The sequence below is a fragment of the Equus caballus genome, chromosome 4 (genome assembly GCF_041296265.1).
Source record: "Equus caballus isolate H_3958 breed thoroughbred chromosome 4, TB-T2T, whole genome shotgun sequence".
Taxonomy (NCBI): domain Eukaryota; kingdom Metazoa; phylum Chordata; class Mammalia; order Perissodactyla; family Equidae; genus Equus; species Equus caballus.
In genome coordinates this window covers 78,906,773-78,923,362 of record NC_091687.1, presented here as the reverse complement: position 1 = coordinate 78,923,362, position 16,590 = coordinate 78,906,773, and positions in this window count along the sequence as shown.

The window sequence follows — 16,590 nt, the reverse complement described above, 5'->3', positions numbered from 1 at the left end:
TTGAGAAAGAAGAAAAAAGCTGGAGGCATCACACTTACTGATTTCAAACTATGTTACAAAGCTATGGTAATAAAAATCGTATGTTATTTCTAATCACAATAAAAAAATTGTAACTATGTATGATGTTAGATGTTATGTAGACTTATTGTGATGATCATTTTGCAATATATTCAAATATTGAATCATCTTGTACATCTGAAACTTATATAATGTTATATATCAATTATATTTCAATTTAAAAAATGATTATAGCATGGGATATATTAAATTGGTGCTTATTCCAGAACATAGGATAGTTAACTGTATAATAAATGTAATGAAACTATCTCTGAAATAAGAATTTGTTCAAAAATAAAGCTATTATTCTTGTTTTTGTTTTTTTTAAAAAAGGGCATATTTTCTCTGAGCTAATTTAAATGTTCATGTCTGTGCAGAGTGACTTCAGACCTTGTTCATTCATTAAAGTAATAGTGTGCTGTGGGCTGGGGATAAAGTGTTAAGACGTACCAGCTGCTTCCCACCTTGGAACTTACAGCCTAGTGGGTTGAGACAGTGAGTCAACGGAGAAACAAAGCAAGATCCCTCCCGATTCTGAATGTTCTATAAAGGAAATCAATAGAGTGATGTGATTGATAGCACTTGGTAAAGGGCATGGAGGAAGGATTACTTTAGGGAGAACAGTTCAAGGAAAGGTCTCAAAGAACCTAACATTTACTCTGACAACTGAAGGATGAAAGGGATCAAGGTGTTTTGAGCCACAGGGAAACAGCACTGGCGACTGTCCTGTCACAGGAAGGAGGCCTGTGGGCTTGGAGCACATTCAGCCAGGAGAAGAGCTAGAAGAGATGCAGGTGGGCAGTTTGGCAGAAGTCAGGTTCTGCCATAGGCTCTAGAAGAATCGATAGCACAATGTGAAGTCTCTGGAGGTTTTTAAGCAACCATAGGCATTCATTTATATTTTTGAAAAACTATTTAGATCAGTGCTGTCCAAAAGAAAAGTAATATTAGCCACAAATGTGAGCCATGTTTTTAAATTTTTTAATTTTTTAATTTTCTAGTAGCCATATTTTAAAAAGGAAGAAGAAACAGGTGAAAATAGTTATAATGATATAATTTCTTTGACCCATTATATCCAAAATAACCCACTATATCCAAAATATTACCCTTTCAAAAAGTAATATAAAAAAGTATTGCAATATCTTCAATTATTTTTTCATATTGTCTTTAAAATCACACTGTTCTACAGCAAAAATGAAAACAAAATATTTTTTAGATGAACAAAACCTTGCTGTCATCAGCAGGTCTTCACTACAAGAAATATCAAAAGAATTTCTTCAGATGAAATGATTGATTCCTGATTAAAACTTGGACCTTACCCCCAAAAATGAACAATGCCAGACATGATATATATGTGAGTAAATAAACTTTTATTTTTAAATTAGCTAAAAGATGATTGTTTAAAAAGAAAAAAAGGGTAACAATCAATGGATGGAGTTTGTGTCATAAATAGAAGCAAAATGTATGACAATAATAGCACAAGGGATGAGATAGAATGGGGAAATGTCTGGAACCTGAAGATCCTGAATAGCAAAAGACCCTAAATTTCTTCCTGAGAAAGAAGAAAGCTGGAGACATCACAATTCTTGATTTCAATCTGTATTACAAAGCTATAGTGATCATACAGTATGGTACTGACATAAAAACAGACACATAGACCAATCAAACAGAATCAAGAGCCCAGAAATAAACTGATACATATACAGTCAACTATTTGACAAGGGAGCCAAGAATACTCAGTGGAGACAAGACAGTCTCTTCAATAAGTGGTGCTGGGAAAAATGGATATTCACCTGCAAAAGAATGAAACTACATCCTATCTTATACCACACACAAAAGTTACCTCGAAATGGATTAAGGCCTTACCATAAGACCTGAAACCATAAAACTCCTAGAAGAAAATATAAGGAAAAAGCTCCTTGACATTTGTTTTGGCAATGACTTTTTGTATACGACATCTAAAGCACAAGCAACAAAAGCAAAAACAAACAAGTAGGACGACATAAAACTAAAAAGCTTCTGCACAGCAAAAGAAAAAAGGAAACAAAATGCAAATCAACAAACAAGGCAATGAATGGAACGAGAGAAAATATTTGCAAATTTATATATCTGATAAGGGATGTATATCCAAAATATACAAGGAACTCATACAACTCAATAGCAAAAAACCCCAAATAATCCAGTTAAAAGATGGATAGAGGAACTGAATAGATTTTTTTCCAAAGAAGACATACAAGTGGCCAACAGGTACATGAAAAGATGCTTAATGTCTCCAATCATCAGGGAAATGCAAATCAAAACCACAATGAGATATCACCTCATGTCTGTTAGAATGGCTACCATCAAAAAGACAAGACAGGAACCAGCCCGGTGGCATAGTGGTTAAGTTTGTGTGCTCCACTTCAGCAACCCAGGGTTCATGGATTCAGATCCTGGGTGCAGACCTACACACCATTCATTGAGTCATGCTGTGGCAGCATCCCACATACAAAATGGAGGAAGACTGACACAGATGTTAGCTTAGGGCCAATCTTCCTCATCAAAAAAAAAAAAAAAAAGGCAAAACATAAATTTTGGGAAGGATGTGGAGAAAAGGGAACCCTCATACAGCCACTATGGAAAACAGTATGAAGTTTCCTCAAAAAATTAAAAATAGAAATATCATATGATCCAGCAATCTCACTTCTGGGTATACAGCTGAAGGAAATTAATTTACTATCTTAATGAGAAATCTGCACCCCATATTCATTGTAGCATTATTTATAACAGCCAAGATATGGAAAAAACCTTCATGGCCACAGATGGATGAGTGGAAAAAGAAAATGTGGAATATTATTCAGCCTTGAAAAAGAAGGAAATTCTGCCATTTGTGACAACATGGGTGAACCTTGGGGGCATTAGGCTGAGTGAAATATGTCAGACAGGGAAAGACAAATACTGTATGATCTTACTTATATGTGGAATCAAAAAAATCAAAACCATAGAAACAGAACAGATTGGTGGTTCCCAGAGTTGGGGGGGAGGGGGCAGAATGGATGAAGGTAGTCAAAAGGTACAAACTTCCAGTTATAAGATACATAAGTCCTGGAGATGTAATGTACAGCATGGTGACTAGAGTTAACAATGCTGTATTATATATTTGGAACGTGCTAAGAGAGTAGATCTTAGAAGTTCTTATCACTCACACACACAAAATGTAACAATTGAGGTGATGGATGTGTTAGCTAAACTTGTGGTAATTGCTTCACAAATATACATATATCAAATCATTGTGCTGTACATCTTAAACTTATACAATGTTATATGTCAATTATATCTCAATAGCTAGAAAAAAATAAATTTGACCTATTTACTGAATATAGAAGAAAAATCATAGGAGCACCTCAACAGATTTAGAAAAGCATTTGATAAAATTCAACACCTATTCATGATAAAAACTCTCAGGTGACAAGGAATAGAAGGGAACTAGTTCAACCTGATAAAGGACATCTGGGAAAAACCTACAGCCAACATCATATTTAATGGTGAAAGATTTCATACACTCCCCTAAAATTAGGAGAAGGTAAGGATGCATACTCTCACTTTTACTAAAAACAGACACACACAAAACAATAAAGGTCTGCATATTGGGATAGAAGAAGTTAAACTGCCATTATTTGCAGATGACATGATCATATACATAGAAAATCCTAAGGAATCTACAAAAGAGCTCCTATAGCTAATAAGTGAATTTAGTAAGGTCCAGGATATAATGTCAGTATACAAAAACCAATTGTATTTTTATATACTACCAATAAACAGTTGGAAAACAATGTCATTTACCATAGCACCTATGTGTAAAACCTGTACACTGAATAATACAAAATATTGCTGACAAATTAAATAAGACCTAAATAATTGTAGAGATGATGCACATTAGTGGCTAGAAAAACTTAATATTGAGTCAATTTGTCCCAAATCTACAGATTTAAAACAATCCTAACAGAATTCCCAGCAGGAATTTTTTTTTTTTAAGAAATTGACAAGCTCTTTTAAATGCATGACTTCCTTTTAATCCAGAAAGTTCTGGTTTATCTGCCTGGCCCTCTGAACTGGAAACAACACACAGATATTCAAGTCACTCTGGCTTAGAGCTGAACTCCTTCTATGATGACCACCTGTTGATTTGGGGCATTTTCTTCTCTCTAGGAGTAGAAAACAAATTCATGTGGTTTCCAGTGCCAAAGGACCTAAACTATCAATGTCTATTTTCTTCCTGACATATCATTCAAGAGGTGTTTAAGTCTAAATATAATAATATTTTTACAAAAATATTTTTTAAAAGCAAAAGCGGCATGTGTTGGTTTTGTCAAACCAGTTTGTTATTCAGACCTTTCTGACAATTAATTTACTTTACCCTGGAATTTCCAAGTCTGGTCTTGTGAGTAATGAAATAGGAACTAGTGTAAAATGTAGCACCTGTGAGGTGTCATTTGAGAGACAACATGAGATGTTCCTGGCCCGCTCTCCTCCTCTTCCTTGTTTCTGAACAGTCTTATTAAAACGTGATAGACTGTGGTATTTTGTGCTATGACAAATAGAGCACAGGAATTAATAAAATTCTTTGTTCTGCCCTTGAGGCGTCTCTGTTATTGATCTTGTGACATTTAACTTTCCTGGGCCTAGGTTTTTGCATTATAACAAAAGTACTTTCTAACTCCAGAAATCTTTGCTTCTGTAATCCATCAAATACCTCAAATAGTCTCAGATTAGCTTTTTTTCCCACCTCTCATCTGAACACTGAGGGATAGAATCAGAATCCCTACGTTTAGTTAGAAGGAAGTCATCAGATAGGATAAAGGATCACTCCCTCAACATCGAGTGGTGCCCCAGGTATAGAGGGGAACAGTGAAAGGCAACATGCTGGAACGGGCAGTGAGTGGGGAGCAACAAAGCCACGGGGACAACGGACCAAAAGCTAGAAAAGTGGATGAGACCAAAAAGAAATACAGGCCAAAGACTGGAGTTTGGTGAAGAGACATTTCATCCAGCTAATCCCAGCTGAGTCCAAGAACTTTGAGGGAAAATAAAATATTCTGCAAAATATTTAACATCAACCAAACAGAAGGTACTCTATTAGCCACTTGAAGGCAAAGGCCATTCATACCTTACTCATTTCTTTTTACCTCCAATACTAAGTACTACTATATAGTACTATAATAGGTACGCAAATGTCTGACAAGAACAGGTAAAATATGATGGTGATGTGATGGTGGTGTCCTGGCCTAACCAGAAATCGCAGCTCAGTTCAAGTTCCTCTCAAGAAAAGCTGTAAGAGCATCTTGCCTTCACCATGAAAAACACCATAGGTATCTACATGTCTTTCGTTTAGCATTTTAGAACTCCTGGAGTCACTGTATGGAGTAGATTAGGGCAAAAACCAAAGAAAAAGAACAGGCAGCTAAAAAGAACATTCATTCAGTTTGCAAACACGCTGTCCATTCAGGTTTCTGACACCTAAATAGGGTCTCCTGTAGCTTTTCTCTCTGGCCACTGGGCAGCACCCACATAATGGCTTCTCTTTCAAACCATGTTTCCCAATGATCCCCTAGTGTTTTGGACTTTGGGGTTCCCCAAGCCCTTCTTTGGTCATTCTTTCTTACTTCCATCATTTCCTGCCCACTCAAGTTCTTTTCCCTTGCAGAAGAGAAGTTCTTAGTTTATTTCACAGAACTTTCATGGCCAATTAGTTTAAACTTCAAAAGTTAAAAAAGTATCCATCTAAAATGGAGAAGAAAAATGGAAAAGATTAGTTGTCTGCCAAAGTAGATAATGTTTATAGATCTAAATATATTTATGCCAGGTACTGTGTTAAATGTTATGCCAGGTACTGTGTTAAATATTATCTCATGCATTAACCTACTTAATATACTGAGAAATAGTATCACATAGTGTTAAGAATTTTGGCTCTGTAGGGGCCGGCCCCGTGGCCGAGTGGTTAAGTTCCTGTGATCTGCTTCGGCGGCCCAGGGTTTCGCTGGTTGAGCTCCTGGGCGTAGACATGGCACCGCTCATCAAGCCATGCTGAGGCGGCTTCCCACATGCCACAACTAGAAGGACCCACAACTAAAAATACACAACTATGTACAGGGGGCTTTGGGGAGAAAAAGGAAAAATAAAATCTTTAAAAATAAAAAAATTTAAAAAAAAAGAATTTTGGCTCTGTAGACAGACTTGAGTTTAAGGAACAGCTCCTCCATTTACTAGCTGAGAGTGATTTGGGGGAAATTACTTACATCTCTGACTGTAAGTTCCTCATCTGAATAAAGGAGATAATATTAGTACTACTTCATAGAGATTTTATAAAGATCAAATGAACTAATGAAAAGGTTAGTACCACTGAAAACCTGTTTTAAGGTCAACACATTAGAATGTGTGGTCTCTAAAATCTAGACAAATGCAGATGAGCGAACAAAAGTCTGCAGTCAAATAGATAAAATTTTAATTAAACAGATAAAATTTAAAATTATCAAACTTTAAAGCTCAGTGCAGAGAATAGGGGATTCATCAGAACCTGAGAGAGATTGCATGGAGGACCTTGATTAATCCTTTGAACAATTAATCAAGTCTCTAGGGAAGGATACTGAAAAATGAAAGGGCTATGCTAGAAGACTTGAAGGTTTCTTCCAATCTTGACCTACCCAACTCTGCGACTCAAGGCTGTGATTTAAGTTTTTTGATGTCCTTGAAGATGGACATTGTAGACAGAAAAAAGCTATTGTGGTGACTTGATATTTTTAAATCTTATTGTCTATTTATACATCTAGTACATTTTGAGAATCATTTTTATAAGGACCTTCAACTGATTTGGGGCCTGTGATAAATTGGCCATACACAACTCTTAGGTTCTTTTTGGTAAATACTGATAGCCATCAATGATTAAAAGGCAGCTAAGAGACAACTGCTGTCCCTCAACCTCTCTATTGGGTTATTACGAAAAAAAGAGTCTTAGATCAAATTTTGCCTCACATTCAAATATGTCTTTTAAAAAAACCTTCATTAGAAAGCAGACACCAAACAGTTCACATAACTTAGTTTTAGAAGTTTGATGAAGTCTCAGCTTTCTATTCTTTTAGATGCTTTAACATCTTGCATGAAAAATTCACTTCAGGCAGATATAACAATATTCTAAAGACATATTGGTTTACTTTATAGTCAGAATTCATCAACCAGAAATCCTCTTAACCAATGGCTGGATCTGGGACCACTTAAGAGATCAAGCTCCGTCTATGTGGTGCTAGGGTTCCCAAGATGCTTATACTTTATTCTCTGTCAAGAATGCCTCCAAAATGTTTTAGCCAGACCATACAACTTGAATACTTATTTAACCAACAAGATTGTATTTTTAACATCTATTAAGCTGATTGACAAGTCACTAATTTCACCAACGAAAACTTAAATTTCTGACATTTGCTACACTGATTAGCCAAAGCTCTAATGTTGATCAATGATAAGGTTGAGAGAAGTGCTTGTAACAACTGCCTCTGTTGCTGAGCTTTCTCTTTAAAATGCTGGCGGACCACCCCTGGGGCATAGATTTCTGATTAGGATCAGTGCCTGAACTGGGGAATACCAAGTGAAAAAAAAAAAAAAACTTAAAAGGAGCGAGAGGGGAAAAAGACTCATTAAAGACAAAGATAACAACTTCTACAGATTTATCAGAAACTATACAAGCCACAAGAAAATGAAATGATATTTCTAAAGTGCTTATAGAAAAATTCGGTCAATCTAAGATTTCTATATCCAGTGAAAAATATCTTTGGAAAATAAAGGTGAAACACAGGAGAAAAAACATATAATCATTTCAATAAAGGCAGAAAAACATTAGACAAAATTCAATGCTCATTCATGATAAAACTCTTAGCTGACCAAGAAGAGAAGAGATTTAACCTTGGGAAAGGGCATCTACAAAAAAGAAAACAAAAAAAATAGAGGAGGTCTTTAAAAATGGTGACACAGAAGGCTCTTGAACTCCCCTCCTCCCACGGATGCACATGATGAACAGCTACACATGGAACAATTTCCTCTGAAAGAAATCCAGAACCAGCTGAGCAACTCCTACACATCAGGTAATGAGAAAAAACCCACATGGAAATGAGTAGTAGAGGCTGAGACACATTCTCACAGTAAACTCCACCTCAGCATAGTGCCATCCCATTGGAAAGGAACTCCAAACTCCCAGCTTCTCCATGAGGAGCAAAGGGTTTAGATCCCACACCTAGCATCCCAACTTTTAAGACATTCACTCAAAAGATGGGGCCCCAAAACACCTACCTCTGAAACCCAACTTGGGTCCAGGAGACCCATAAGCCTATAGCAAGCAAAGAAGCAGTTATCAACAGGCATGAGCACTCGCTGCAGCTATCACCCCAGGGCTCACCTCAGAGGAAACAGGCAAAAAATGCCCCTCCACCAGTCTTTCCCTGAATAGAATCTATTTGCGTACTTTAGAAGCTGCTGCCTGAGGGTCAAGCTTCTAATTTAGTACACATCTAGGGGCTGACTGCAATCCTTCCCAGAGACCAGGGAAGCTGTCAGACACCTCCCCAGCCAACTCCCTCCTGCCTGCCCCAAGTTGCCAGTATCTCCCTGGAGGGAGCTTGTACACACATCTGCACCCCTATTTTTGTAGCTGCTGCCTAAGGGACAGGTGCCCAGATCCTGTGGCTCTGACAGCCAATGGGGCTTCCATTCAGAAGTCCCACAGGACTGAAGGAAACAAAGAAGAAATTCTTACTGACTCAGGATCACATGCCGCCCCATCCCCTTCCTCTCCCCAGCTGTACACCTGGGCACAGCACAGAGGAAGCAGGAAAAACACTCATCTCCCAGTTTCTCCCTGGAAAGAGCCTAACTACATGCTTTCCCAAATGCTGCCTGAGGGCTTGGCTTCCAACTGGCTTGCATCTAGATGCTGACTATGACCCTCCCCTTTGGGACACTGATGGGTCTTGGCACATCCTCAATTACTAGGAGCCATTAAGAACAAAAACGACAGCTTAAACAATTACAAAGGTTTGAGAGACAACCAGGAACAAAGGCCAGGCTGATTAATTAGGTTCATCTCCTACACAAGACCACTCTGTCAAGACTAAAGAGAAAGGAACCTAAGCATAACACTAGAGAAAATCATCATACCACAAAGGAAGGTATCAAGAGAAGAAGAAAGGAACAAAGGATTTACACAAAACAGCCAGAAAACAATTAACAAAGTGGCAATAAATCCATAGCTATTAAGAATTACTTTGTGAATGGATTAAATCCTCCAAATCAAAAGAAATACAGTGGCTGAATGGATGAAAAGTCACGATCTAACTTCATATTACCTATAAGAGATTTGCTTCAGCTTTAAGGACACATGCATACTGAATATGAAGGGATGGAAAAAGATATTCTATGCAAATGGAAACCAAAAGACAACAGGACTAGCTATACTTAGACAAAATAGACTTTAAGAAAAAGACTTTAAGAAAAATAACAAAGAAAATCGTTAAATAATGATAAAGGGGACAATGCAACAAGAGGATATAACATTTATAAATATTTATGCACCTAACATAGGAGCACATAAACATATAAAGCAAATATTAAAGGACCCGAAGGGAGAAATAGACAGCAATGCAATAATAGCAGGGGACTTCAATACCCCACTTTCAGCAATAGATAGATCATCCAGGCAGAAATCAATCAGGAAACACTAGACTTAAACAACATTTAGATCAGATGGATTTCAGAGATATTTACAGAACACTTCATCCAAAAGCAGTAGAATACACATTCTTCTCAAATGCATATGGAACATTCTCCAGACTACATCACATATTAGACCACAAAATAAGTCTTAATAAATTTAAGGTTGAAATAATATTAAGCATTTTTTCTGACCACAATTGTATCAAACTAGAAATCAACTACAAGGAGAAAACTGGAAAAGTCACAAATATGTGGAGGTTAAACAACATGCTACTGAACAACCAATGGGTCAAAGAAGAAATCAAAAGAGAAATTTAAAAATATCTTGAGAGAAATGAAAATGGAAATACAACATACCAAAACTTATGGGAGGTGGCAAAAGCAGATCAAAGAAGGAAGTTCATAGTGATAAGAAATAAGAAAAGATATCAAATAAACCACTTAACTTTACACTTCAAGGAACTATAAAAAGAAGAACAAACTAAGGCCAAAGTTAGGAAAATAAAGATCAGAAAGGAAATAAAATGGTCACTAAAAATACAATAGAAAATATCAATAAAACTAAGAGCCAGTTTTCTGAAAAGATAGACAAAACAGAGAAACCTTTAGCCAGACTCACTAAGAAGAGAGAGGACTCAATTAAATAAAATAAGAAATGAAAGAGGAGACACTACAACTGATACCACAACAGTACAAAGAATCATAAAAGCCTACTATGAACAATTTTATACCATCAAATTGAATACCCTAGAAAAAAATGGATACATTTCTAGAAACATACAACCTATCAAGATTGAATCATAAAGAAATAGGAAATCTGAACAAATTGACTGCTGGTAAGAGACTGAATCAGTAATCAAAAATGTCCCAACAAACAAAAGTCCAAGATCAGATGGCTTCACCAGTGAATTCTATCAAATATTTAAAGAAGAATTAATATCAATCCTTTTCAAATTCTTCCAAAAAAATAGAAGAGGAGGGAACACTTCCAAACTCATTTTATGATGCCAGCATTACTCTGATATCAAAAGCAGAAAAGGATACTATGAGAAAAAAATTACAGACCAATATCCCTGATGAACACAGATACAAAAATCCTAAACAAAATATTAGCAAACCAAATTCAACAGTATATTAAAAGATTCACACACCATGATCAAGAGGAATTTATTCCAGAGATGCAAGGATGGATCAAGATCTGCAAATCAATCAAAGTGATACATCACATTAACAAAATGAAAGATAAAAATCATACGATCATCTCAATAGATGCAGAAAAAGCATTTGACAAAATTCAACATCCACTCATGATAAAAACTCTCAATTGAGTGGGTATAGTGGGAACATAAGTCAACACAATAAAGGCCATATATGACAAACCCACAGCTAACATCATACTCAATGGTGAAAAACTGAAAGCTTTTCCTCTAAGACCAGGAACAAGACAAGGATGCCACTCTTGCCACTTTCATTCAATATAGTACTGGAAGTCCTAGCCAGGGAAATTAGGCAAGGAAAAGAAATAGAAGGCATCCAAATCAGAATAGAAAAAGCAAAACTGTCTCTATTTGCAGATGACATGATATTATATATAAAAAACCCCAAAGGCTCCACCAAATAACCATTAGAACTAATCAGCCAATTCAGTAAAGTTGTAGGATACAAGATCAACATACAAAAATCAGTTATGTTTCTAGAAACTAATAACAAACTATCAAAGAGAGAAATTAAGAGAACAATCTCATTTACAGTTGCATCAAAGAGAATAAAATATCTAGAAGTAAATTTAATCAAGAAGAGGAATGACCTGTACACTGAAAACTGTAAGACATTAATGAAAGAAATGAAGAAGACACAATTAAATGGAAAGATGTTCCACACTCACGGATTGGAAGAATTTATACTGTTAAAATGATCATATACCCAAAAGCAATCTACAGATTCAATGCAATCCCTATCAAAATTCCAATGGCATTTTTCAGAGAAATAGAACACACAATCCCAAAATTTCTATGGAACCACAAAAGACCCCAAAAAGCCAAAGCAATATTGAGAAAGAAAAACAAAGCTGGAGGGATGTCAGCAACATGGTGGAGTGAGCTCTTCCCTTTATATCTCCCCCTATGAGTTACAACTAAATGGACATTCACTGGCAAATGGAGGATACCCACACAGCACAACAGGATGCCTGAGAGATCCATACAGTTATACATCTGAAGGTGGATGGACTGGCTCCCCGGGAAGCGGTGGAGATAGGTGAGCACTCCCTCATCCTTCCCTGGCAGCCCCATGAGCACACCCAAATGCTTTCCTGGGTGGCATGAGAACCCATAGTACCGCTGCAGCCCTGAAACTGTGAACACACCTCTGCACGACTGTGGGAAGGAGTGGCAGCAGCCCTGGGCTTGCACATGAAGACTTACCTGGCCAGTTGGAGAGCCCACTCTGCCGCTGCAGTCTCAATGAGTGGCCCAGCCTCAGACCCCATGAAGAAGCCCACCCACCAAGCACAGCAGCTGGTGTGACCATAAGAGGTGGCAGCACATATATGCATGCACACAAATGCTTTCCCAGCTGGCACAAGTGCCCATAGCACCACTGCAGCCACACAAGTAGGAATGAACCTGAGTGCAGTGGCAGCCCTGAGCCCATGTGTGAATGCTTTCCCAGCTGGTGGGAGCACCCACCATACCCAAACAACTTCCAGCAGATAGGATGGGATCAGAAACACAGCTCTTGCTTCCACAGCAGCAGCAGGTGGAATCTGTGACCTGATACTACCACAAAAGTGCCAGCAAAAGGTTAGTTCATCAAGTGCTATGAGAAACTACAGCAACAACTCAGAGCAGAAGAAAGATGACAAATCTCCAGAAACCAACACTGAAGTCACAGAAATTTACAAGCTAAATGACAGAGAATTCAAAATAGCTGTAATAAAGAAACTCAATGAGTCACAAGAAATCTCAGGAAGACAGTTCAATGAGCTCAGGAATAAAATTAAAGAGAAGAAGGAATACGTCACCAAAGAGACTGAAACTATTAAAAAAAAAAACAAAACAAGCAGAAATTCTGGATATGAAGAACACAATTAATGAGATGAAAAATAATCTAGAATCCTTAAAAAATAGAGCTGATGTTATGGAGGAAAGAATTAGTGATTTAGAGGATAGAAATATAGAAATGCTTCAGGTGGAGGAGGACAGAGAACTAAGCTTTTTAAAAAATGAAGAAATTCTGGGGCCAGCCCTGTGTCCAAGTGGTTTAAGTTTGCACACTCCACTTCGGCAGCCCAGGGTTTCACCAGTTCGGATCCCAGGTGCAGACATGGCACCACTCATAAGGCCATGCTGAGGTGGCATCACACATAGCACAGCTAGAAGGACCTACAACTAGAATATACATCTATGTACTGGGAGGGCTTTGGGGAGAGGAAGGAAAACAAAAATGAAGATTTGCAACAGTTGTTAGGTCAGGTGCCAATCTAAAAAAGAAAAAAAGAAAGAAATTCTTCAAGAAATATCTGACTCAATTAGGAAAAGCAATATAAGGATTATAGGTATTTCAGAGGGAGAAGACAGGGAGAAAGGAGCAGAGAGCTTGTTCAAGAAATAATAGCTGAGATCTTCACAAACCTGAGGAAGGAAGCAGACTTACAAATACACGAATCCAATAGAACTCCTAATTACGTCAATGTTAAAAGTTCTTCTCCAAGGGACATAATATTAAAACTGACAAAAGTCAACAACAAAGAAAAAATATTAAAGGCAGCAGGAAGAAGAAAATAACCTACAAAAGAACCCTTATCAGGTTTTCAGCAGATTTCTAGGTAGAAACATTACAGACTAGCAGAGAATGGAATTATGTATTCAAAATACTGAAAGACAAAACCTTTCAGCCAAGCATACTGTATCCAGTGAAACTATCCTTCAGATAAGATGGAGAAATGAAAGTTTTTCCAGATAAACAAAAACTGAGGGAGTTCATTGCCACTAGACCTTTCCTACAAGAAATGATTAAGGATGCCCTCACACTTGAAACAAAAAGGCAAAGGTCCACAAAGCTTTGAGCAAGAAGATAAATAAACAGACAAAAATCAGAAAATTGCAGCTCTCTTTCAGAACAGAGAAGCAAATACTTAATTATAACTTAAAAGATAAAGGGAAGGAAAGCATTGAAAATAACTCTAAACACTTCAACTTAGTCACAAACTCACAACACAAAACAGAATAATTTGTAACAACAGTAACTCAGAAGGGGAAGAGGAAAGGAATGCAACCTGCTTAGGCTAACGGAGATAAGGGACTGTCAGAAAATGGACTAGCTCATCTACGAGATTTTTTATACAAACCTCAAGGTAACCACTAAACAAAAATCAGAGCAGAGCCACAATTCGTAAAAAAGGAGACCGCTGAGAAAACCTCCACAGAAAACCACCAAAATGAAATGGCAGTCATAAATACAAAGGAAAGAAACAGTGGAAATATAGAACAACAGAGAACAAGGGATAAAATGCCAGAATTAAGCCCTCATGTATCAATGATCACTCTAAATGTAAATAGACTGAATTCTCCAATCAAAAGACACAGAGTAGCTGGATGGATTAAAAAAGTCCAAACAATATGCCGCTTCCAGGAAACACATCTTAGCTCTAAAGACAAACATAGGCTAGGAGTGAAGGGATGGAAGATGATACTCCAAGCAAATGGCAAACAATAGAAAGCAGTTGTTTCTATACTTTTATCAGATAAAGAAGAATTCAAGATAAAAAAGAGAAGGAGCAACAAAGAGGGTCAGTATATAATGATAAAAGGGACTTTTTCCACCAAGAGGACATAACACTTATGAATAGATATGTATCTAACACAGGAGCACCAAAGTATATAAACAACTATTAACAGACCTAAAAGGAGAAATTACCAGCAACACAATAGTAGAGTATCTCAACACCCCACTTTTATCAATGGTTAGAATCATCCAGACAGAAAGTCAACAAGGAAATCGTGGATTTACATAAAACACTTGATGGACTTAATAGATATATACAGAGAGCATTCCATCCAGAAACAGCAGAATACACATTCTTTTCAAGTGCATATGGAAGATTCTCAAAGATAGACCATATGCTGGGAAACAAGGTAAGCCTCAAGAAATTTAAGACTAAAATCATATCAAGCATCATTTCCAACCACAATGCCATGAAACTGGAAATCAACTACAAGAAAAAAGCTAGGAAAGTCACAAATATGTGGAGACTAAACAACATGCTACTGAACAACATTTGGATCAATGAAGAAATCAACAGAGAAATTAAAAAATACCTGGAGACAAATGAAAATGAAAATACAACCTACTAACTTTTGCGGGATTTAGCAAAAGTGGTCATAAGAAGGAAATTCATAGCAATACAGGCCAACCTCAATAAACAAGAAAAATATCAAATAAGTCATCTTAAACTCCCCCTGATAGAACTAGAAAAAGAACAGAACCCAAAGTCAGCAGAAGGAGGAAAACAATAAAAATGAGAGCAGAAATAAATGAAATAGAGACTAAAAAGACAGAAGAAAGGATCAATGAAACTGGTTCAATCAAACTGGATCAATGAAATTAAGAGCTGGTAGAGGATGGGCAAAAGGAGTAAAGGCACACATATACATGGTCACTGATAAAAATTGGACTATTGGTGGTGAGCACAATGCATTCTATGCAGAAATTGATAAATAAAAATGTACTCCTGAAATTACAGTTATAAACCATTATGATCTCAATAAAATAAGTGAAAAAAAATTAGACTGCCTGTGGTGAGCACTATGCAGTCTATACAGCAATCGATAAATAATAATGTACACCCAAAGTTACACAATCTTATAAACCTTTGTGATTTCAATACAGTAATTGAAAAACAAAAAGAACAAAGCTGGAGTCATCCTGATTTCAAACTATATTACAAAGCTATAGTAATCAAATAGTATGGTGTTGGTGTAACAACAGACACATAGGTCAATGGAACAGACTAAAGAACCCAGAAATAAACTCACACATATATGGTCAATTAATTTATGACAAAGGAGCCAAGAATATAAAATGACGAAAGGATGGTTTCTTCAATAAATGGTGCTGGGAAAACTGGACAGCCATATACAAAAGAATGAAACTGGAAAACTATCTTACATCATTCACAAAGATTGATTTAAAATGGATTCAAAACTTAAATGTAAGACCTGAACCATAAAACTCCTAGAAGAAAATGTAGGCAGAAGGCTTCTTGACATCAATTTTGGCAGTGATTTTTTGGATCTGCCACCGATAGCGAAGGCAAAAAAAGCCAAAAATCAAGAAGTGGGGCTACATCAAACCACAAAGGTCTGCACAGCAAAGTAAAACATCAACAAAATGGAAAAGCAACCTATGAAAGGGGAGAAAATATTTGCAAATCATATACCTGATAAGGGGCTAATATCCAAAATATATAAAGAACTCACACAACTCAACAGCAAAAAAAAAAAATCTGATTAAAAAATGGGCAGAGAATCTGAATAGACATTTTTCCAAAAAAGACATACAAGTGGCCAACAGGTACTTAAAAAGATGCTCAACATTACTATTCATCAGGGAAATGCAAACAAAAACCACAATGAGATATCACCTCAGATCTGTTAGAATGGCTAATATCAAAAAGACAAAAAATAACAAGTGTTGGCAAGGATTCGGAGAAATGGGAATCCTTATGCACCACTGGTGGGCATGTCAGTTGTTGCAGCTACTATGGAAAACAGTATGGAGGTTCATCAAAAAGTTAAAAAT